A 22,156-nucleotide genomic window follows, 5' to 3' on the forward strand; every position below is an offset into this window, starting at 1 on the left:
TCTCTCACAATATCATGAACCAAAAAAGGCCTAGTTGAGCAGGAATTTGTGGTTTTTTTAATCTGTTTTTTTTCTGTTTAGGAACATGACAGAGTCACCGATAGGCTTTATAATTATGGATATAATAGCGCATGAATTGAATTTCTTCCTTGGAATATTGGCAGTCTACATTTTTTTGCAGGTTAGAGGAATTCGAGCATATGTTTAATTAAATTATACCTTTACAGAGCCATCCTTGCTGATGCCAATCGCATTGCTTCTACGTTATAGGTGTGGAGAAAAAAAGTAATTGTAATTCGAACAATGAGAGCGCAGCATGCTTTCTGAGCATTCTGCTGCTTCGCACGCGAGGGATTGTTCTCGCACGATGGCGCAAGGTCTTCTTCGGCTACAATGCGGGAGCCGGTTCCTTCACTTGCAGCAACACATGCGGGCAGTCGTGGCCGAGTGGTTAAGGCGATGGACTAGAAATCCATTGGGGTCTCCCCGCACAGGTTCGAATCCTGTCGACTGCGAATTCTTTTTTTTAGCAAAAATGTTTATATTTTTTTCTATTCTTACCTACATTTGCGTAATAACTATGAAGACGCGACAAATCTGTTGTGTGGAATCACGCGGGTTGGAGAAATGTGATCAGCAAGTTGTCTGAAAAGATAATCGAAATTGCGTTTATTCAGCTAAACCAATCAAAGTTAACCTCTTAGGATGGAGGAAAGGCGATTGACGAAAATAGAAACACCGTGGAAAAATCGGTGGGCTCGTCTTTCGAAAGACGGGCTCGCCGATGTTTCCACGGGACGAACGGGCTGGCCGTTTCCACAGGCGGTCCCATTTTTGTCCGCGGCCTCTCCTTCATTCTTGGAGGTTAACTTTATGACTTTATAACATTAATCAAGTAAAGCCCTCATTAGCCTCAACTGGCCCACTATACGTATGAAAGGATCGCTCACGTTACGGTAAAAGAAGAACCTGTTTATTATTCGTCCTCTGAAAAGATGTGGCAGACCCAAGCCCCCTTGTTTATTAGTCTAAACATATTGAATCAGCTGCGATGCTCCTAACTCGAGGTACACACAAAGACTGTGAATACAGAATAAAATTTTTTGTATATTAGCCCGTGAACAATGAAATAACTGAGTGATGTACCACAGTTTTCAGACAAAGAGCAAATCGCAGTCCGTAGATCTCAAAAAAAAAAAAAACAACTTATAGACGACTACCATGCGGCCTATATACCCGCGTTCATTTGAACATTCCTTGTCTGTTCCTGCCAATAGTTTTTATTTTCTTTCTTGTGTTCTTGGTACCCCTAGATATTCGACAGGTGTCATCCTCCACCTAAGATTGTCAAAGGCTTTTGGTCTTGATGGGCAGTGTCCGTACGAAAAAACAAAGCACTTTCGCCAGTTCACCAACACTTTCTTTATCTTTGAAACAAACTGTGACATCATCTGCGTTGGCCTCAATTTTAACTACTTATGTCTGCGACCTAAATGGGTGATTGAATGCTGCTATTTTCACATAATGCTAGGCACATTTTTTTTTTCATATATAAAAAGTCATTTCGGTGGACTTTTAATAAAGTTATTTTCTCTTACTCCTCTTCCACAAAAAATCATATAAAGAAGGTCTACGCAGCCGACAGGATTCGCAGCTGTGCGCGAAAACCCCAATGAATTTCAAGTGAGCTTTGATGATACCTAGATTTACTAAGGTGGAAAAGTGCTTCCTTTAACGAGCGAGCAGTATTCTACTTTTCAAATCGACATGGGCACACCGAATGAAGCAACGACGCCTGAAAACAATTTGGCATGGGCTCAAGACTACTTACATAGAAGTGTAAATGTGTGAATTTCATTGTCATCGTCCGATCACGCGTACTGCGACCATTTCGCAGGGGAAACCTGATTATTTTATATAAGCAAGTTAATGTAGAAGGGTCTCTTACGAGCCCCGCCGCGGTGGTCTAGTGGCTAAGGTACTCGGCTGCTGACCCGCAGGTCGCGGGATCGAATCCCGGCTGCGGCGGCTGCATTTCTGGTGGAGGCGGAAATGTCGCTCAGATTTGAGTGCACGTTAAAGAACCCCAGGGGGTCAAAATTTCCGCAGCCCTCCACTACGGCTTCTCTCATAATCATATGGTGGTTTTGAGACGTTAAACCCCACAAATCATCATCTCTTACGAAGTATGTTACGATTTTCTAAGGTTTTCGCACTTTTGATGAGTTACTGGTGGTGTATGGCGGTGTTCAACAAAATTGGTCATGTGCCAGTTGTGCGTAAATTGATGCGCTTTCGTGAAACCTGATTCGCAGTCGCCTGCCCATATTCTGCGAATTTCGGTGCACCGTATTTATAAAAACTTCAACAAGAAAAATATAACAAGTAGTCTAGTTTCCATTGATTATTTTAATTATTTTGCGTTTGAGCATGAACAGAGCGCTAATCTACGGAGTAGGTGGAGAAGCAAAGGGCATAGCCCTAGTTCCGCGTCGCCCGGGTAACGACATTTTGATAAAAACTGTTTCCAAATCTTTTGGTTCAATCATGCGTGCAAATTACAAGTATTCTGATAAATCCAATCGGTTCCTGTAACGGACGCCGAATGTGCTGCTCTGTGTATTCGCCGGTGCCCCTTCAAATAAAGCCAGAAAACGCTCTTGCGGCCAATGAAGCACTTGACTTGGATGTTTGTAAAGAAGGGAGGTAGCCGGACAATGTAAAAAGAAAAAACATTGCAGAAAAAGCGCGCAGCCTTATACAAGTTCCCGAAAAAAAAAACACGAATGTGAACCCTAAGAGGCACTGTCCTCACAGGCTTATTTCCGGTCAGTATTTAGGGATAGCTTCTTGAGCGCATGAACTATTAACTGGTTACCTGTGTGCCTAGGAAGTGGAAAAAACTGGTTTGAGCAGTTTACAGCAAAAAAAAAAAAAAGAACTGTGCCGGAACCCACAAGCACTGTCAATATCATTTGATTTGCTTTCTGCTCCTTTATCGGCCAGATCAACCTAAACAGTGGAGGTTGCGTGTTTTCCTTATTCACATGTCCAAGCTTCCTCGTTTCATGCACTTCATATGAGAACAAATGAATGGAAACAGAGAAAGAATCATTTTGTCATTGATTTATGTCTTGTCAGATGAAGTATTATTTAAGCAAGAGATATATATACAATCACGACATACTGCTTCACAGAAATTTTTTTCTATTTCAAGATTTAGGTATACTTCTCACAAACATCATGGGGCTTTCAGAAGTTAAGTGCTTTTTCCTCAAGAGTAATTGTTTTTTTTCTCTTTCTTTCTTTTTCATCGTTTTATTTTTCACAAACGGCCCCCCCCCCCCCCCCCCCCGTCCACAGCTTTTAAAATGAGGCATGCGCGTCACTGGATGTTTTGCAGACACTTTCGCCGATGACAAGAACTTACACCGCGGCGGCCGCATTTTCAATGGAGGCGTAAATGCTAAGCGCCAGTGTAAATTGAATCAGGTGCACGTTAAGGAACCCCAGGTGGTCAAAATTTTCTAACACCTCCACTACGGCGTCTCGTATATTAACATCGTAGTTCCCGTACGTTAAACCACAACAATTATTATTTAAAAATTGCACCCTCAATAATTAATATATTGCGTACACGTGTGCATGAGCCGCTTGTATCGGGTGGTCTATTAAATACGCAGCATACGCTGCGCTTAATTCGCTACTGGCTTTATTCAAAAATGACATGCTGCCCTTTTTCAGCAATGCCTTAAAACGAGCGCGCATGCTGATCGTCACAATCAATGTTTTATTGTGCTACTACTTTAATGCCTATTTGATTGTGTCCTTTCAACAGAATCGGTAAAACGATTATACGCCAAAACTTCACTTCGTAGACGCACACAGGCCCGAAAATGCTATAGGAACATCGAAAAATAAACCAAACAAAGCATAGCTCCGAGGATGGGGAGCTGCCATTGACGAAAACAAGAGCTCCTTTAGAAATGCAAACGAGATTGTCTCTCTGTTCAGGGGTCTTTTAGATCACATGTTTCCCACATGTAGGATTTTGCCGAACAGATTTCTAACGCTTTAAAGGGCTAGTCGACAGTCTCCGAAAGGCGTAGGAAAAGCTCGTGCATTTTTACAGTGCGTGATCACCCTCCTTCCATGCGCAGTGACGTCAACTCGGTGATCCGCGACGTTTACTTTATTACTCTTTGTTAAGACCTGGTTTAGAGCGATTGGGGTGTAAAAAAAGTGTTGAAGCCTGTTGACTGCTCTTTAGGAACTAATATGCAATAAATAAATAAATACATAAAGAAAAGAAATATATTTACTGAAGAAAAAAAATGATCGCAGTCGACAGGATTCGAACCTGTGCGGGGAGACCCCAATGGATTTCTAGTCCATCGCCTTAACCACTCGGCCACGACTGCCCGCATGTGTTGCTGCAAGTGAAGGAACCGGCTCCCGCATTGTAGCCGAAGAAGACCTTGCGCCATCGTGCGAGAACAATCCCTCGCGTGCGAAGCAGCAGAATGCTCAGAAGGCATGCTGCGCTCTCATTGTTCGAATTACAATTACTTTTTTTCTCTATATCTAACATAGAAACGATGCAAATGGCATCAAGAAGTACTGCAGGACATACACTAACGATGATGACAAAACAGACGTCATTTACATGAACATGGCGATGAGATGACATTGAAAGAACATGTACATTCGATGGTTCACAGAAACACAACCACAAAAATATTTCAAGGTAAACGAGAGACACAAATAAAACAAGAATATGCACATTTTGCATATTTACAAGTTGGCACGCCATTTCTGCCGGCGCATCGACACATCCGCCTACCATTGTACATTTTGCACATTTACATGTTAGCATGCCATTTCTGCCGGCACATCGACGCATCAGCCTACCAATACCAGGCTGGCCGAAAGACAAGTTTCACTCGTCCATCACAGACCGACACGAAAGGACAAGACCAGTGCTGAAGAAATTCCTCTTCACTGAGGAAGAAGAGCTCCTCCAACAAAACAGACAGCAGCTCCGAGTACAATCGCTCTAGGATCGGGTAGAGTACACGGCGGCGGTGGTCTGCTGCGACAGCCTCGCAGCGGTTGCACCAGAGGCAGAAAGAGCCGGCAACAATGAGAAGACAAGTGAAGCGGCCTCGCGAACAACGCCCAGAAGAAATGAAGCGATTTACTCTGAGGTAGCGAAATCTGGCATCTACGGCTCTCAAAAAAAAAAAAATGTGAGCAATGACACAATGCCTAAGAAAATGCTGATTTGTTTCCCGAAGGGAGCAGTGCAGATATGTTGCTGACTAGACCATTTTCCACCTTTCGGGGTTGTCGAGAGTGGGAAGCACACCCCCTCCCAGGCGCCACATGAAGTCCCGGAGGTGTCCAGGTAGAAAAAAAAGCAATTAACGTGCTCCAAAACACCCGTCTAGAGCGAGCACTGCGGGCTGGTGGGATCAACGAAAGCAAAAAAGCAGCAGTTGTCTCAACTATCTATGTGGTTGGTGAAGAAATCTATGCTAAGACAGGTCGACTAGACATGGCGAAAAAATGCAACAGATGTTGCATAAAACGCAGGAAGTGTTATTGACTGCGGCCCCCTGTCAAGGTGCACATTGGGCATCAAATGCCGAAGGTGAATACCCAGAAAGTAATATGCAAGCGCTCGTGCGGGAGATTCCTCCTCTTGTACTAGGCGCAAAAGGAAGCTCAGTGCCAGCAGCCGACAGCGTATGGACACTGAAGCGAAAGCAAAACCTCCCTGAGAACACTGCTGTCCCAGTGCCGCACGACAGACCAACTCCGTGCCGCTTGACCAAAAAAAAGGAACACAAAGCAGACTGCAGTAATCGCACGATACGTAAAGATGTTTGCACGACGTGAGAAAGATACCAAATGCGACCGCAGAATACAGTCTGCGCAAGGTACCTCCGCTCAAGAAGCGGGAAGTCAAAATCCCGTGCACGCTGAATTTTCAATCTTAGTTCTTCGAGAGCGTTTAACCAAACGAATTCGCGAATACCGTAGTGGTTGTATAAAACACCTAAAATACAAAGCACGCAGCCGGCTGAGTAGGAAAACTGGCGCTAAGAATGGAGTTTGGAAAGCCAATGAAGAAATACCGGGATTTGGAGATGTTCAACGCTGCACCTGAAATATCTACATACTGGGCAAACACACGCAGGCTGCGTGAAAGGCTATCTTCATCTGAAAGGTATAGGGTTATATCGTCAGCGAAAACTGTGACATTCACGACACTGCTACCAGGAAGCGCAAGACCCCTGACGCGTGAATTCACGTCAACAGCACGCAAATAAGACTCAAGGCTGAGGACAAATAGCACAGGAGACAATGGACATCCCTGCCGGACCCTACGCGTTATTGTGGGTTTAGAAAAAGTGGGTAATGATAAAGTGCTACAGGTACTCTACTATATGATCATATGGGAGAGTTTGAAACCGTCCCGTTATACGACGCAGACCCTACCGTCATCAGAAAGGAAGGGGAGTTGGCACACGAAAGCGCCGTGTCCCAGAGTACATGTCACTCATCAACCCCTCATCATCCAGTTACGTTCAACCCGGTAGGGGTCCCACCCTTGGTTAGAGGACGGGTCCAAACAAGACATGCAGGCGAGTGATGCCTCGACAAATCGTGCTGCTAGATGTTCCGCCTTCATAGCTGGATGGTTAGTTGCCCTTTAGACTCGCTATAGATCACTGCCGGTCGCTGCCAGGTTTCGAGAAACTTCTTCGCGCCTAGGCGATACCGCTCATGAAAGAGATGGAACCAGACCTCCTTCCGCAATTTTGCGACCACTTCCTGAAGGGCCCGGCAGTCTCCCCCGGTAAACGGCCTCGCATCGCGCCAACCAAATTTGGTATAGGCACTCGACGAGAGGAAGCACGAACTAGTTGACCGCGTGAGACGGGAGCGGATTTAAATAACGGACCGTGGGATATGGAACTCCCGGGAGCTGAAATAAGTCGGCTATCTTTCGGGATAGGGCTTGTGGAAGGGTACACTTGTGAAAGATGTGAACCGCGTCCTCTCGACTGTGACAGAATTGACAAACACCGTGCTGGATGTTTGGTGTGAAGGGTCTGTACATTATTGGCAGACACTCCTTGCCAGGCGGTACATAAACAAAGCACGCTTGGCGTCGAGAAAGCTGGCAGTGATGAGGTGCCAGTTCGGCTCGTGCCAGGACAGGTCAAACACCTTGTAGCGCTCGGGTAGAGGCGGGGTTATGAGGCCGACTAAATCTTGGAGTTGCATCTCAACTACGTCACACTCTGGATCGACGCGCTGAATCTCCGCGAGTGTCCTAGCCGCGCTCGCGTAAAATCTGACGGGGTTCCCGCATGGGGCACGCAGTGAGAGAGGGTGCCCGCCGAGAACTGCCGTAAGCGCGTGCTAAGGAAGAACGAAGTGAAGCTTCGAGTGAGCGTCATGACCGAGTCTAACGCTACGCGGGTCCATCTGACGTGAAGCGCTCTGGCCATTAGCCTCAAGTCGGGGACTCCGAGTCCTCCCAGATCTCTGGGCAGCTTCAGAACCAGGCGCCCCACGTAAATACATGAACGTCTCCATAAAAACTCGAAGAGAGTCTGTTCCGAGCGATTCTTGGTTCGACTCACGACCAGCATAGCACTAGCCACGTAAGTTAAAATCGAGAAGAGCAACGATCTTGCGTTCGTTACTCTTGCAGTCAGCGGACAAGAGAGTTTGGCGAACTCTCTGATTCTGACTTCAAGCTCCTCTTCCGCTACCCGCCAGTTTTCAGGAGTCAGGCCTCGCGGTTCGAAGTGGAAACCTAGGATGCGCAGCCTCGCCTTCACGGGTAAGCCGTGCACGGGCTGCGCGCTACTTGGAGCTGAGTTTCAATACATTACTGCACTTTTCGACCGATTAACGTGTGCGCCGCTCGCCTCGCAGTACTCGTCTGAAACTTACAAGACGGTGCAAACCGTTGCCTCGTTTTGGACTACGATAGACAAGTCGTCCGCGTAGGCAAAGAGCATGACGGGAGGGGCACCCGGTGGAAGGGGGAACTGACAAAGTCGGCTGTCGCCAGAGAGTCGCAGCACAAGCGGTTCGAATGCGAGCACGTACAGGGCAGGCGAGAGTGAGTCGCCCTGCCTGACCCCCCTGCACACGTCGAACGACTCCGAGACGCGATCCTGTATGATGACAGCAGACGTCGGCCGAGTATACAGAGCTCTAATCATGCGAACCAACCTGTCACTAAATCCTGTCTCGTTTAAAACTTGGAAGATGAAGTGATGGCTTATTCTGTCGAACGACTTTTCCTGATTTGAATGAGCATAGAATACCCGGGATGTCCCGTGCATTCGCCTATTCAATGAAGTCTCTAATCGCGAAGCCGTGTAATTGGCAGGATCGTCCTTTAACGCAGCATGCCTGGTATGGTCCCAAAACAGTACTGAGTACTGGAGTGAGCCTAACAGACAGGCATTTGCCTATGAGCTTGTAGTCGCATTTGAGTAGCGTAATGGAGCGCCGCGCCCGATGGTCGGTGCGTCTCGACACGTCCTTACAAAGTAGAGTGATCAGCCCCTTCCTCTGAGTCGTTGACAGCGTCCCTTCACGCAGCAGCCTATTCACCAGAGCGGTGAAAGGCTTCCCGAGCACTTCCCACAGTTTGACGTAAAATTCCACCGTCAAACCGTCGGTGCCCGGGCTACGACTACGCTTCATAGTCACTAAGGCCGCGTGGAGATCCTCCTCCACGATGAGGGAGTCGCAGAGCTCGAATACCTGATCGTTTTTTACGAACGGAAAGTCGGCCGAGGGCGGAGTTGGCTCAGCGTAAAGGTTCTCGTAGAACCGCTTTGCCACCTCAAGTACCCTGTCCGGCGTTTCCACTAAGCTACCTGTCTCTGAATTGATGAAGGACGTCAGAGGCGTGTCTGCCCTAGCTAGGTGTCGCCGAAAAATGGTTCGACTATCCCATGCCTCCATTTCCCATCTCTCAGCGCGAGCGACGGCCTTGAGGCCATCCCAACGTCACTGGAGTGCTTTTCCTAGCTCTTTACGAAGCGTAGCCAACGCGGACGGGATGCCGGGGCCGGTGGACTCTGGCCGAGACAGCAGGAGGATCACACCAGAGATAATTCTAATATCCGCGTGTTCCTCCCACGCTCGGCGCTTGCCCCATGACCGAAAGCACTCCGCGGCATCAGCCTTCACTTCGTCCCACTTGTCGCCGTCTAGCTCTGGTGTTGAGTGTACCTTGCGTTGTATTAAACGCGCCACGTCGACGAGTATTTCTCTGGCGTTTAAAAGCCGGGCGTTGAGGCTCCACGGCCGCTTACCCTGAGCTGCGATGTCTGTGCCGGCGAGCCTTTAAAATAAGGAGGCAATGGTCACTTAAAGCCGAGGAGACTAACCACGAGGAATGCATACTGGGAGCCAGTGACGGCGAGACGTAAAAGCGGTCGATCCTGCTCCGCGCGCTCCTGCCAACCAAGTCATTCCTGACTGGGCCAGCCGAAGAGCGCGCCAAGCACCGATCAGCCCCAGCTCGTCGACCAGCTCGTGCAGTACGCCTTCGCCACGCCCATCTGTCCATTTCGGAGGGGTGCCTCTGAACGTTGGACGGTCAATACGATCTAGCACGCAATTGAAATCTCCCACTAGTACAACTCGAGAGGGGCCAATTAGGTGGTTATCCAATGCGGCAAAGAAATCTTTCTGCGAGTGGAAGTCGTTTGGAGTGTACACGTTTACGATGCGAATGCTAGAATCGAGATCCATCGACATTAGACGGCCGTCCGAGTGCCTGAAGTAGCGCAGCACGAAACCCGTAAAGCGCAGCATGAAAACGATAGCCACGCCCCGCGAACCGCTCGTGCCAATACCCCAGTAGGACCTGGTGCCAAACGTCGCGTCGAAGGACCTTATCTGACGTAGTCGATGGACGTAAGTCTCCTGTAGTACGAGGATATCTACCTTTCTAGCACAAGCTAGCTCGATAACTGCGTTCTGTTTCACGGCGCGAGAGAGGCCGCGACAGTTGAAGGAAGCGATAGTAAGAGAAAGAAAAGCCATAGTTAGAGATAAGAAAAAGTGTGCGAGTTGCGCGAAAGAGGCGAACAGAAGGGCGAAGGGAAGGGAACGGCGATATGCCAATCGCGAGCTAAGCTACGGACTCTCCCGCGACGGGAGAGACCGGTGTGGACGGGTACGACGTGTCCGAAAGTTCGGAACAGTCGCACGCGACCAAGACTTGCAGAGGTCGCACGGAGCCAGGCTTCGTGCGTCCATCTCAGAGTCCTCCACAGTGGTAGATGACGAATAGTCGTCCACCAGCGTGGTTGCTGCGTGGCGCTTGTGCTCGGGCGAGGTGCTCTTCGAACGGGCTAGAATCGGACGCGGACGTTGACCTTTCCCTCGCGGCCCTCTAATTGCACCGGAGTGACCGGCCAATACTTCAAACGGCCGACCCTATCTGCAGCGCCCCCCAATATTGCTCAAGGTTTAGCGTTCATACTTGTGGGATTGTCAATTAAAAAGCAATTATTGCGCATGTCTGAGACACCATAACAACGCGTCAATATTTTGTATGTATACCTTTTACTATACAATGCATACATAAGCAATTTTAATGACCTTAGCGTTTATTACGCTGCGCTGACCATGCAACGCTTGCACGAAAGGCAAGTGTTTCCATCGCTTTGCTAAGATGACGCGGTGGCGGCACCTACCCGTCGCTCTGCGTTCTACACCTTATCGCCTCCAAGACGGGCGTGCACATTGCGCGCGCGCTTCGCTTTCCAAGATAACTGCCAGATGGCACTCATGCCTTACGTGTGACGTGACTTGATGCGCTCGTTCACCTCCGCTGCACGCTCAAGGCACTCTAAGGCAGCGCCTCCAGAATACCATTCACCGATTTTCTTGCGCAAAACATCAGATAAACGTTTTGTTCACTCTCTCCAAACGCAAGACTATCGTCTTTAAACGAAATTCGCAGTGTAACACGCAGGTACGGGGCCAATTTTTTACAAATTTTTTCTTGCAACAGTTTATAATTGACGTTCCAGGTAAAAGAGGGCAAAAGAGGGAAGGCCAACAATCTCTTTCTTGGTGCATTTCCTTGATATCTTCTAACGTTACACTTACCCAATCAAAGCCATGTGCTGCTCACCATCATATCCACCTGTAATAGATAATGAGAGCGCCCTTACGCGTCTTTACACGAGGGATGTGATGCGGGCTTATTGGTGACCTATCTTCAGTAACTTTTCTTGTGCGCACATAAAAGACCAGACAATAAAATGACACGTGAACGAAGTCTATGAGCGCACCCTGCTTCCGAAAATTAAAACAATGTTGGAATTTGGTGCTTCGTGTGTTCGTGCGTCTATGCTTATGCCCTGTCTTTCACATGTGCTACCACGAAGCTCACTGAAGCGTCGATACAGTAGGCATCAATGTGGTGATTGCATTGCACGATTAAAATATGAGAAATGTACCAAAGTAAAGCTCTCGTAGTTTCTACGAATAGAAAACATTGTTTATTGTTATTAATTGATAAATCGTTGAAAAGCACACACTGTTGTCTATTTTTTGATGCCCTTTTGAAGATGGTGCTCCAGCTTTCATATTTTTATGTCGAAAAAGCCCCGCAAAGCCGTTGAGGAAGCTTGTGAGCTCTGCTTGGACTTCATTGTCGCTCTTGAGAGACGGGGCGGTGGCGGTGAACCAGTGACGCCACTGACGAGATCGTTGTTTTGTTTCCAGGGTGTAATGAAACACCCACGTTTCCTCTCCCGTGGCGAAGAGCCCAACAACTTCCATTTGTTGCCTTACTGCAACGAGGAGACGCTGCATATATCTGATTTATTGCAGACGTGCTGAATAGGCATGCACTATTCACCATAAACCACATTCATTTGCCTATAAATTACCACGGGCTCTAATGTTTTGAAGAAAACGGATTGCTACTCGAACCTCGCACTAGGCGGGAGGGGCGCTTAACACTTGAAGGAGCAGTGACATGAACGAGACCCTCGTCACGTTTTTTGCGCTGAAGCTTAGTTATTGATCCCCTGGTGAAGATTTGGTGTTACAGATGAAACAGATGCACGAAATAAACATTCATACTAATTATTTATTATTGGCATCAATCCCAATTAAAAACGGGCGCGAGGCCAGCCACTCTTCAGCGATGCCAATGCTGCCAAGTGGTGACCTGCGATGGTCCACCTGCCATGAGCCTACCAGTATTTTCATCACCGCTTGTGGGCGCTGATCACGGCGGCGGCGACAATGGGGGTGGCGATGACATGCCTCTACACGTGCACAAAGTGAAGAAACGCGTCAGCCTGACAAAAGAATGGCGACCACCATCGCTGTTTGATCAGTGTCCGCGAAGCGGTGCTGCTTGAATTTTTTGACATCGATAATATTAGGCATACTGAAACTATAACAAGCAATCAGTCTACAATGGCCACAGATAAAAAACCGGCATCTTAAAGTGTTGGAACCATCCTTTAGGTGTACATTTCAACAGAGGTTCTTTTTTTAAATACAGGTTTTAAGTCATGCTGATTTTTCCGACTGCTCCCCTCCCTTATCTTTTTTTTTATTTCTCGTTTTTTTTAAACAGCCCCGCCGCGGTGGTCCAGTGGCTAAGGTACTCGGCTGCTGACCCGCAGGGCGCGGGTTCGAATCCCAGCTGCGGCGGCTGCATTTCCGGTGGAGGCGGAAATGTTCTAGGCCCGTGTGCTCAGATTTGGGTGCACGTTAAAGAACCCCAGGTGGTCTAAATTTCCGGAGCCCTCCACTACGGCGTCTCTCATAATCATATAGTGGTTTTGGGACGTTAAACCCCACATATCGTTTTTAAAACAATTTTAATCAATTCGCAAACCGAATCTTCCCCTCCTGCAAGGCAAAAGTGAGCTTTAGATGAAAAGAAAAACGAAGTTGGGGAACAAAATAAACGGCAGTTCACTTCCCGGTTTAAAACGTTATACTTGCTCTAATACTTACTTTGCTCGTTTCGCCTGAGTTTTTGTGAGGCGTATTCTCGTAATTGACTTCAAAGAGCATACAACCGCAAATAATTATGCATGCTGCATTCTGGTGATATTCGGTATACGACAGTCCATAGAATGGAAAATAGATAGTGTGCATGCGTGAAACATACCTTACTGAACGCAGCCATTCATTTAAAAGGGTTGTTGATGCGTTTGAGACAGTGCATGTGGGAAAAACGAAGCAACCATAAGCGAATTCATAGCCGCCGGAAAAATAAAAAAATAAAGCTGTGACTTGGAGCTGTATAATAATAATGGCCACACATCCTGAAGCGTGGGCGCACGAATTTTGGGCAGAAACAAGATAACCCTAAATGTGCGAACAATTCACAGGTCTTTTGAAAAAAATAAAGAAAATAAAAATATATCGCAGCCGGCAGGATTCGAACCTGCGCGGGGAGACCCCAATGGATTTCGAGTCCATCGCCTTAACCGCTCGGCCACGGCTGCCCCTTTCTTTCCCTTTATTTCCGGTATACTTCACAAACGGGTTACTAAGATATACTACAATTCACTACGAACATTACAAAAAACTTAAAAATAACTAAGCCCGTCAAGCATAACTATAACACATCACGTCCTAGAATTCCTTCATGGTCAGTAGGGCTTCTACCCTTTCTACCCATAAAGGTACACATTCGTCTGTTCTTACTACCTCAAATAATCTTGAGATGCTTTCCTTAAAATACTCTCTTGCTGGTCTTATGTCTGGGTCGCAATGAAATCCAGCCATTCTAGAGCGCCATATACTGTGCAAGGCAGTCATCATGATAAAATCGAAAGGTAATCCATCCTCATTCTCTATTGCCAAATACCTGATCCCATGAGGGTCTAACGGAAACTCTTTTTTGATTGTCCTTTGTAATACGTCCCAAAAATAAACTCATTCCCAACAGTACAGGAAAACATGGTCGATAGTTTCCGGTTTCTTACAGATTAGACAGTGAGATCCCCAAGGCATATAAAACCCACGCTCCTCTAGGAAGGTTCTTACAGGAAGTGTTCCAGTGTGTAATTTGAAAAAGAACGTTTTCGCACTTGGAGCTGCTGGCATTTTTTAAACTCGTTTAAGTACGTTCTGACCCTTGCGTGCTGTATGTAGCGCTCTGTACAGTGGGACGGGGAGCATTGTGTCACATAAATCTTTGTACAGTTTTTCTTTCCAACAGACCACAGGTAGTCAGTTGAAAAACGAACACACAAAAACCGCACGCTGGCCACTACTTCTTTCGTGTATCCTTGCACAGGCCCTGGGGTAACATGGGTGCTCACAACAAACTAGGGCAACAGTCTACTTAGTCTTGTTTGACATACTGTTAGTAGGAAAGGATCTCTTGTCTCACGAAAAAAGAAAAACCTATTTACTAACTGCTTGATAAACAAATGTCCTAGCCCAAGGCCTCCACACTTCACTCGTCTACACAAATTCGTGCGACTGCACCTTTCCCAGTTAGACCCCCACACAAATATTGCAAACACCCGATGTAATTTTTGCACATTGACCCGGGAACAGTACAACACTTGCATCACATACCACAGCTTAGACACAAAAAACCAGTTGCATGCAGTAGCCCTAGCAAACATGGACAGATAAGTTGCATTCCACCTATTCGCTTTTTCTTTAATTTCTTTCGTTTGCTGTGTCCAATATTCGTCAAAACTTTTGTATGACTCGAGCGGTACTCCGAGATATTTAACTGGCGTTCTTGTCCATTTAATTGCTGCAAACAATTCTGGTGTTGAAGGCCAATATCTATGCCAGAAGCCGAGGCATTTACCCCAGTTTATGTGGCTTCCTGTAACTTCGGCGAAAGATTTATAAACTCTGATTGATTCTTCAATACCGACATAGGTAGTGCTACATATTAGAATTGAGCGCTCAGAGCGTCAAGGTTGCCCTGTTAGTCCACTGTTGTTTTGCATCTATATTGAAACTTTATGTCGGTCGATATTGCAGAATGACATCATTAATGGGTTTAGAGTACAATCTTCAGAGGTCAAACTACTCGCATACGCTGATGATGTTGCGATATGTAGCACTCGACCACGGCTGCCCGCCGGAAGACTCGCCACGCCGTGGCAAACATGAGTCGGCAACTGTTTCAGAGTGCTTCGCTATAAGGCGATCAACTATAGAGTTAGATATACCCTCTAGATTATTGATTATCCTTTTATGTATCCTTAGCAAGTGATAAAGAATCAAGGCATACTGCTTCGAAAACACGTTTTTTTTTTAAATTTCTAGGTTTAGCACCTTCTTACAAACGTCATGGTACCTTTCAGAAGTTCAGGGCGTTCCCCTTTCAGAAATGACTGCATATGTCGTTTGTTTTCATTTTTTACAATCAGTGGTTATCCTTCAGTCACCCGATATTGAGATGGGCGTCACTGCCTTTCTTGAAGACATGTTTGACATCGCTAGAACCAACACCCCTGGTGGTGGTGGTGGGGATGATGATGATGATGATGTGTATGTTTGAGTTTGAGTTTGGGTTTATTCAACCACGTGACAAGTACACGAAAATACACTGTATACGTGGTTTGGTGCGAAGGGAAAAAAGCTGCATTTCACAGCTTGACTGGCCCCTTCACCCAGAAAAATAATCTAAACTACAAATTTACAAAATATTACAAAACTTTCAGGCAGTGGAAAGCGACAATACAAAAAGAAACACGCATGTGGCCCATGACAGCAAATAATAGAATCACAACTCTAAAATACATACAAAATATCCATAACAAAGCAATGCATGAAAGAATAAAAACTGAATAACCATTACAGAAATCACCCAACATTCATTTACAACACAATCAGCACATCCGATTTAACATTTCAGTTTTAGACAATATACGAAGATTATCAGTTGTTAGTTTCCATTTGTTCTTCACACTTGGAAGGCGGTAACGTTGTGTTTCAAATCCATAGTTTGTGCGAGGACAAGGTACGTGCCAAGTCTCCGTACAGCGAGTAACGCGACTGGCAGGATTTGGTTGCAAGGTGGCCAAGGTGCGTAAAAAGATACTTCCTCTGCGTATTTCTGATTTAAAAGCTGACAGAAGCTGGTATTCGTAATAACAGGTAATTCTTAAAATTCTATATTTTGGAAATATTGAAGCAGTGTGTGCGTTATAGGATACACCTTCAATGCACCGCAAGGCATTTTTTTTTGTAACACGACCAGGTTCTTTAGAGATGCTTTAGAGCCTGTAGACCAGACCAGATGACAATAGTGTAAATGTGATGAAAAAAGAGCATTGTACACTAATATTTTTGTTTCACAAGTAGTATGTTCTGGCATCGACGCAACACACCTAGAACTTTACAAAGTTTGTGACTAATTTGTTCTGCATGGTAATTCCATGCCATGTGTTCGTGAAAATGGACACCGAGAGTTTTAACTGTTTGACAAAGTTTAATTTCAACGTTATTAAGTATTAGCTTGTGAGACGTTTCAAAAGACCTGGCTTTTGCACGGAACAGTACAGCCTTGCTTTTAGAGCAATTAATGTGTAGAGAATTTGCCACAGTCCAGGCATATATTTTATTTAGTATTTCATTAGCACAAACAATGAGGTCATCAGCCGTTTCTTCAGAAAAAAAATATACTAGTATCGTCCGCGTAGATTACATATTCTACAGAGCTGTCAATACGTACAATATCGTTGATAAAAATATTAAATAATAGGGGTCCCAAAATGCTACCTTGAGGTACGCCATTCTTAACTTTCATGGATGATGATAGCTCTCGATTGATTGATACACATTGTTTCCTATTAGATAAGTAGCTTCTTATTAAAGCCAAAACGGTACCGCGAACTCCATAACAGTGTAGTTTTTCTAGCAAAATATCATGGTTTATTCTATCGAAAGCTTTCGAGAAATCTAGAAATATTCCTATAGGGTAAGTTTTTTTTGCTTCTATAATTCTTAGAATCAATTCCTTTTGGTATAGTAAGGCACTTTCGGTTGAGAGGCCTGACTGAAAACCAAACTGTGACGGTGTAATAATGTTGTGTTTATAAAGAAATTTGATAACCGTATAAAAATAAGTTTTTCACACCCCTTAGAGAAAACTGGTAAAATCGAAATTGGTCTGTAGTTTCCTAAATTTCTTTTGTCCCCATCCTTATATATAACCGTTACTTTAGCGTTTTTCATTCTCTGAGGAAACAGCCCAGTGGTGAACACGAGATGTGTGCATGTGTGGATGAAAAATTTGTATCGGGCCGGCTATTTTAAGGAGAAACGCGCACGGCACTTAACTTCACAACTGGGTTTACTGAAAGATGTCATGCTGCTTTCTGGCTGGTTTCTTTTTAACTTTCAGCGGCCATCTCCCCGTGGCCAGTTTTATTGAAAGTCGTCACCTGCTCTTTTGCAGACGTGCCTGCAGATGACAGGAACTAATTCCCCCTGACCATGATGATGATGATGATTTGGAGGTGTTTTTGTGTGTATGAGCAGTCAGTGTCAGGTGGGCCATTTTAATGTGAAGTAACACAAGCAGTACTGAACTTGCAACTGTGTTTATTAAAAGCTGACACGCTGCTGTTTTATGCAAAAGGCTTAGAACGAGCGCACACACTCATCGTGAACAAAGACGAATTCGTCATTCCTACTTTACTGCGCTATTTTAACGGCTATATTCATGTGCACCAGCAAAAAAATTTTTACAACGAAAGAACAGAGAAGATACACTACACGTACGCACAGACACCCGACAGTGCAACTGCCGACTTATATCCTGCAGAAATTTGAGCATGGCCAATGTTTAAAAAATCACAGCATATCTACGGAATGAATGATGACGAGTCGGGAGAAGTGGCCGTCCGTACGTCTGTCCGTCAGTGTGCCTGTCTGTCTATCTGACTTACGGACGGATGGACAGACGGACGCATAGACGCATTGATGAATAAATGAACAGGCAGACGGACGGGCAGAATAATGGATGGAAGGAAGCACTGCGGAAAGACAGACGGACGGAAGCATGGGTGGACAGATAAATAGGCGGACTCAAGGACAGACAGACGCACCGACGAACGGATGGACATAATGAATGATGAGCTAACGAATGGACGGAAGCAGGGACGGATGGACAGACAGAAGATTGAACGAAAGCATGCACGGACTGAAATAGGGATGGACGGAGGGAAGCACGAATAGAAGCACGGACGGACGGGTGAACGGATGGACGCGCGAACAGTTGGCTACACGGACCGAAGGATGAACGTTTCGTCCCACTCATCATCATTCACTCATTGAATATGTTGTGATTATTTTACTACTCTGTTGTCCGCGAACGAAAGCTTTTATATACTATGTTGCATAAAGAAAAACACGAAAAAGCATGGTTATGATGTTGTAGAGGGCTCTGATTGTTATTTTCAGCAGTGCCTGGTTTTCGTTTTTGCTGCTTCTAGTTTTTTGATATTCTGGTGTCGATTTCACATTTTGCTGCTCCAATGAACGACGACTGGTTGCAGCGAGTTAACGTCGAAGCTTATTATCGAACATGAGTGCGTGTTCGTTGGGGATCTATCTGCATTAGTCGAGCAGAAGGGAACGAAGACAGCAGTGCATTGTCAAATGCTCTGTTTCACATAGGCGAAAACCGGAAAAGAAGTGTTCAAGTGATGCCATCAGCGCAAGTGAGTTTCTTATCGCAATAGCCATCTTGAAAGTGACGCTGAAAACCTTACAGCCATTAGCAAGAGTGGCTGTTTGAAAGCAAAACTGCGATTTGAAACTATACGAAACACCTATGACCCTTCTCCTAAATTACGTTGCATACGTGGTTGGTATTTCAGTTGTATACTGTTCTTTTTATAAAATCACGCTGAGGATCATGTACTATAAAACCGCATCCGTCGCGTCTATGACGGTAGCGGCTCTTGGCGCTTCGCGCTGAAAGTGATTTGCGAGCATAGAATCGATAAAAGTATACAATTGCAAAGCTTCGCCTGGGCCACAGACGCGTCCACGTACATTATGCTGTTGACTGCAAAAACAGCGTCCTTGACCGAGTAAAGAGGGTGTTTTACCCGCTAGGATTTACGAACGTGAAACGCACCCACTTGTGACCGGTCGTGGCCAAGATATCGACTATTCGTAGATGCTTTCGTGCCCTCTAGCACAACAACTTGAGCGGCTACTGAAAGTTTTCGCTTCTGCAAATAAAAGAAAACGATGATACCCGGCATGCATCCAAATTGAATTTAGGAAATGGTTTATTGCCTTTGTGTTCGATTTCTCATCGCAGAGTTCATGCTGGACCATGCTCCTCCCCCCACCTTTTTCTACATGAAAGTATTTAATGCCAGAGTCTACCACGGCTCCATTGACGTATTTCCGTCGCGTACATGACGTCGTAAAATATATGTAGACAAATTTCAAAGACAAAAGTGAGAACCGAAAGTTTAGGTAAGGCACATCCAACCAGCGACCTCCCAGTCGAAAGCGAGTGGCGCAAACTACTCGACCAAAGAGTTACGTTCCACAGAATGTTAATGAGAAACAATTTATACACACAATGTACCATTGTAAGTTTTCAGAGCTCGGAGGCTTCAGCGCGTTTTCTTCATCAGTAGCCTGATTGCGCTAAGGGCGCGTTGGGCATAGCGTTCCTGTATATGCTACCTCTAGGTAGCATATACAGTAACTCTAGTTGGGCACTCACGCTTTAAATGTGGTCGTCCCGCTTTACCCTGTTGCACTGCTTGCATTGTGATGCGAGCAGTGTATGATGCGAGCAATAAAGTGCGAAACGAGCAGTGATGCGAGCAGTGCGATCATCCCATATATACCAAATTTGGTATTACGGGACGTGAGTGGATGACAAAGGTATGATACTGGTGTAAACATGATAAACATGAGATGCGTGTCATGTAACAACAGGACTACATGCTACGCTCATGAGGCGCTCGCGGCCGTTTCGCTAGCTTCACATATACCAAACTCAATATTACGCGACGCCAATGGATGACGAAGGTGTGACTGGTGCAAACATGATAATTATGAGATGCGTGCATGTGAGAACATGACTACATGCCATAGTCAGACGACAATACATTTCAACGGGACGCGGTGCGTGTGCTCGCCGGCGTTCATTTCGTCGCGTCACGCCGGCATTGCCACGCCAGGCGCCGGTCCTGCCATTTACTCGCACGCCGCCGCGCTGCGTTGCTTTGACGCATGCGCGTTTCAGCGCGTCCGGCGCCCCTCCGTCACGGAAAGAGGGAGGCGCAGTGTTCTGTAAGTAACGCATCGGGGTGAACTGCAGCATGGATTCGCTCGCAGGATTTCAAGCTGGACGGTTGTGCCCTCGCGATCTCCGACTTCAGCGTAGCTCCCGCCGACGGTTCGCCCTCCGCGGTCTCCTGAAGCCGTGCAGCTCTCGCATTGTGGCGCCCCGCCCTTGGACTGCTTCGACCGGATCCCCACTTTCCTATCTCCTTGTTTTTTCTCTCGCTTGGCTGGCTTCTTCTCCGTCTATTTTCCTTCTATTCTTTTTATCCCTCCTTCCCCCCACCCCTATAAGGCACTGCGCCATGTCGCCTGAAGGCAGACAGAAATTAGGTGCCTTTTTACTCTTCATTGTAACCACTACCACCACCACCACTGCAGCATGTCACATTTCGCGCCGGTTGGCGTCGGGCTGCGCCGACGGACGCTGGTCGCGCCGGGCGTCAGACTCTAAATGCTCGCGTTTTGCTAATGTAGCGTCGCTGTGCCCAGCGTGCGCGCGCGTCAACGCTACATTAGAGTATATTGGGCCCTTCATGATGCAGTCGGGGCCGTTTTTCTAGCGCCACATATACCTAATTTGGTATTATGTCAGGTGAATAGATGACGAAGGTAAACGACACACTCAAACATGATAATCATGACATGAAAGTCATGTACGGCATCATTTTACTTCCACCTCTTAACGCAGTGCTGATTTATTTATTTATTTATTTATTTAGTATACCTCGAAATGATATTAGCGATGTCTTATTTACGTTTAAAGACATTATCCGGTCGTTACACTAGGATTCAATAAGGTTAAGGTCGTTTTGAAGTATAGTAATATCGGTAGGGTTTTTTATTGGACGGTACACGACGCAATCATCTGCAAACAGGCGAATATTTGATGCAATGTTAGCTGGGAGGTCATTTATATAAATTAAGAAAAGTAGGGGTCCGAGTACTGTGCCCTGTGGGACGCCAGAGATTACGGGAAGATGGTTAGATGAATGGTTGTCAGCGTACACAAATTGTTGCCGATTAGTCAGAAAACTACGAATCCAGTTGAACGTCGATGTATTAGTGTTTAAGCAAGAAAGCTTGAGGAGTAGCCGTTGATGCGGAACTTTGTCAAATGCTTTTTCAAAGTCTAAAAAGAGGGCATCGGTGGGTATATTTAGGTCAACGCTAGAACTGATGTCATTGTAGAATGAAGTAAGTTGTGTGTCGCAGGATAATCCTGAGCGAAACCCATGTTGACTATGATGAAAGAAGTTGTGGCGGTTTAAGAACTTGATGGTGTTTGAGTAGATCACATGTTCCATTAGTTTAGAGCAAATTCTAGTGAGCGAGATGGGACGATAGCTGCTAGGCTGGGATGGAGGGCCCTTTTTAGGGACTGGAACAATCTTACCCACTTTCCAGTCTTCCGGCACCACTCCTGAAGACAGTGATTGCTGAAAAATATGGCATAATATCACACTGACAATGGGTTGTGTGTTCTTTAACATTTTAGCGTTGATGCCATCGGCGCCACAATAAGATGTAAGCTTTAATGAGTCGATTAATTTAGCAATGCCCTGTTGAGAAAACGTGATGTCCGGCATCATGTTGTAATCACGAGGATGGAATGAAGGTAAGTTGCCGTTAGGTTCGATAGTGAACATGGAAGAGAAAAAATGATTAAGTTGTTCGGTGGCTTCATCGTCGGGGATCGGAAGGTTAGGATTATCAAACAGTGCCAGTGGTTGGGAATTTCGAGGGTTGATAACGCTCCAAAATTTCTTCGGATTATTGGTCAGCATGGCCGGCAAAGTCTGTGAGTAAAAAGAACGTTTTTCTT

General features: G+C 45.9%; 1 protein-coding gene and 3 non-coding genes across 4 annotated transcripts in view; 1 reads left to right on the forward strand and 3 right to left on the reverse strand.

Annotated features, from left to right (window-relative positions):
• Positions 1 to 22,156, reverse strand: part of LOC119168632 (uncharacterized) — a 207,567-nt gene that overhangs the window by 105,154 nt on the left and 80,257 nt on the right. The gene's annotated exons all lie outside the window — the stretch shown is intronic.
• On the forward strand, positions 434 to 515 carry TRNAS-AGA (transfer RNA serine (anticodon AGA)). Its single transcript has one exon. It is a non-coding gene; the product is annotated as a tRNA-Ser (tRNA).
• Positions 4,340 to 4,421, reverse strand: TRNAS-AGA (transfer RNA serine (anticodon AGA)). The gene has a single exon. It is a non-coding gene; the product is annotated as a tRNA-Ser (tRNA).
• TRNAS-CGA (transfer RNA serine (anticodon CGA)) lies at positions 13,457 to 13,538 on the reverse strand. Its single transcript has one exon. It is a non-coding gene; the product is annotated as a tRNA-Ser (tRNA).

This window comes from Rhipicephalus microplus, chromosome 6 (assembly GCF_043290135.1).
Source record: "Rhipicephalus microplus isolate Deutch F79 chromosome 6, USDA_Rmic, whole genome shotgun sequence".
In the NCBI taxonomy this organism is placed as follows: Eukaryota; Metazoa; Arthropoda; class Arachnida; order Ixodida; family Ixodidae; genus Rhipicephalus; species Rhipicephalus microplus.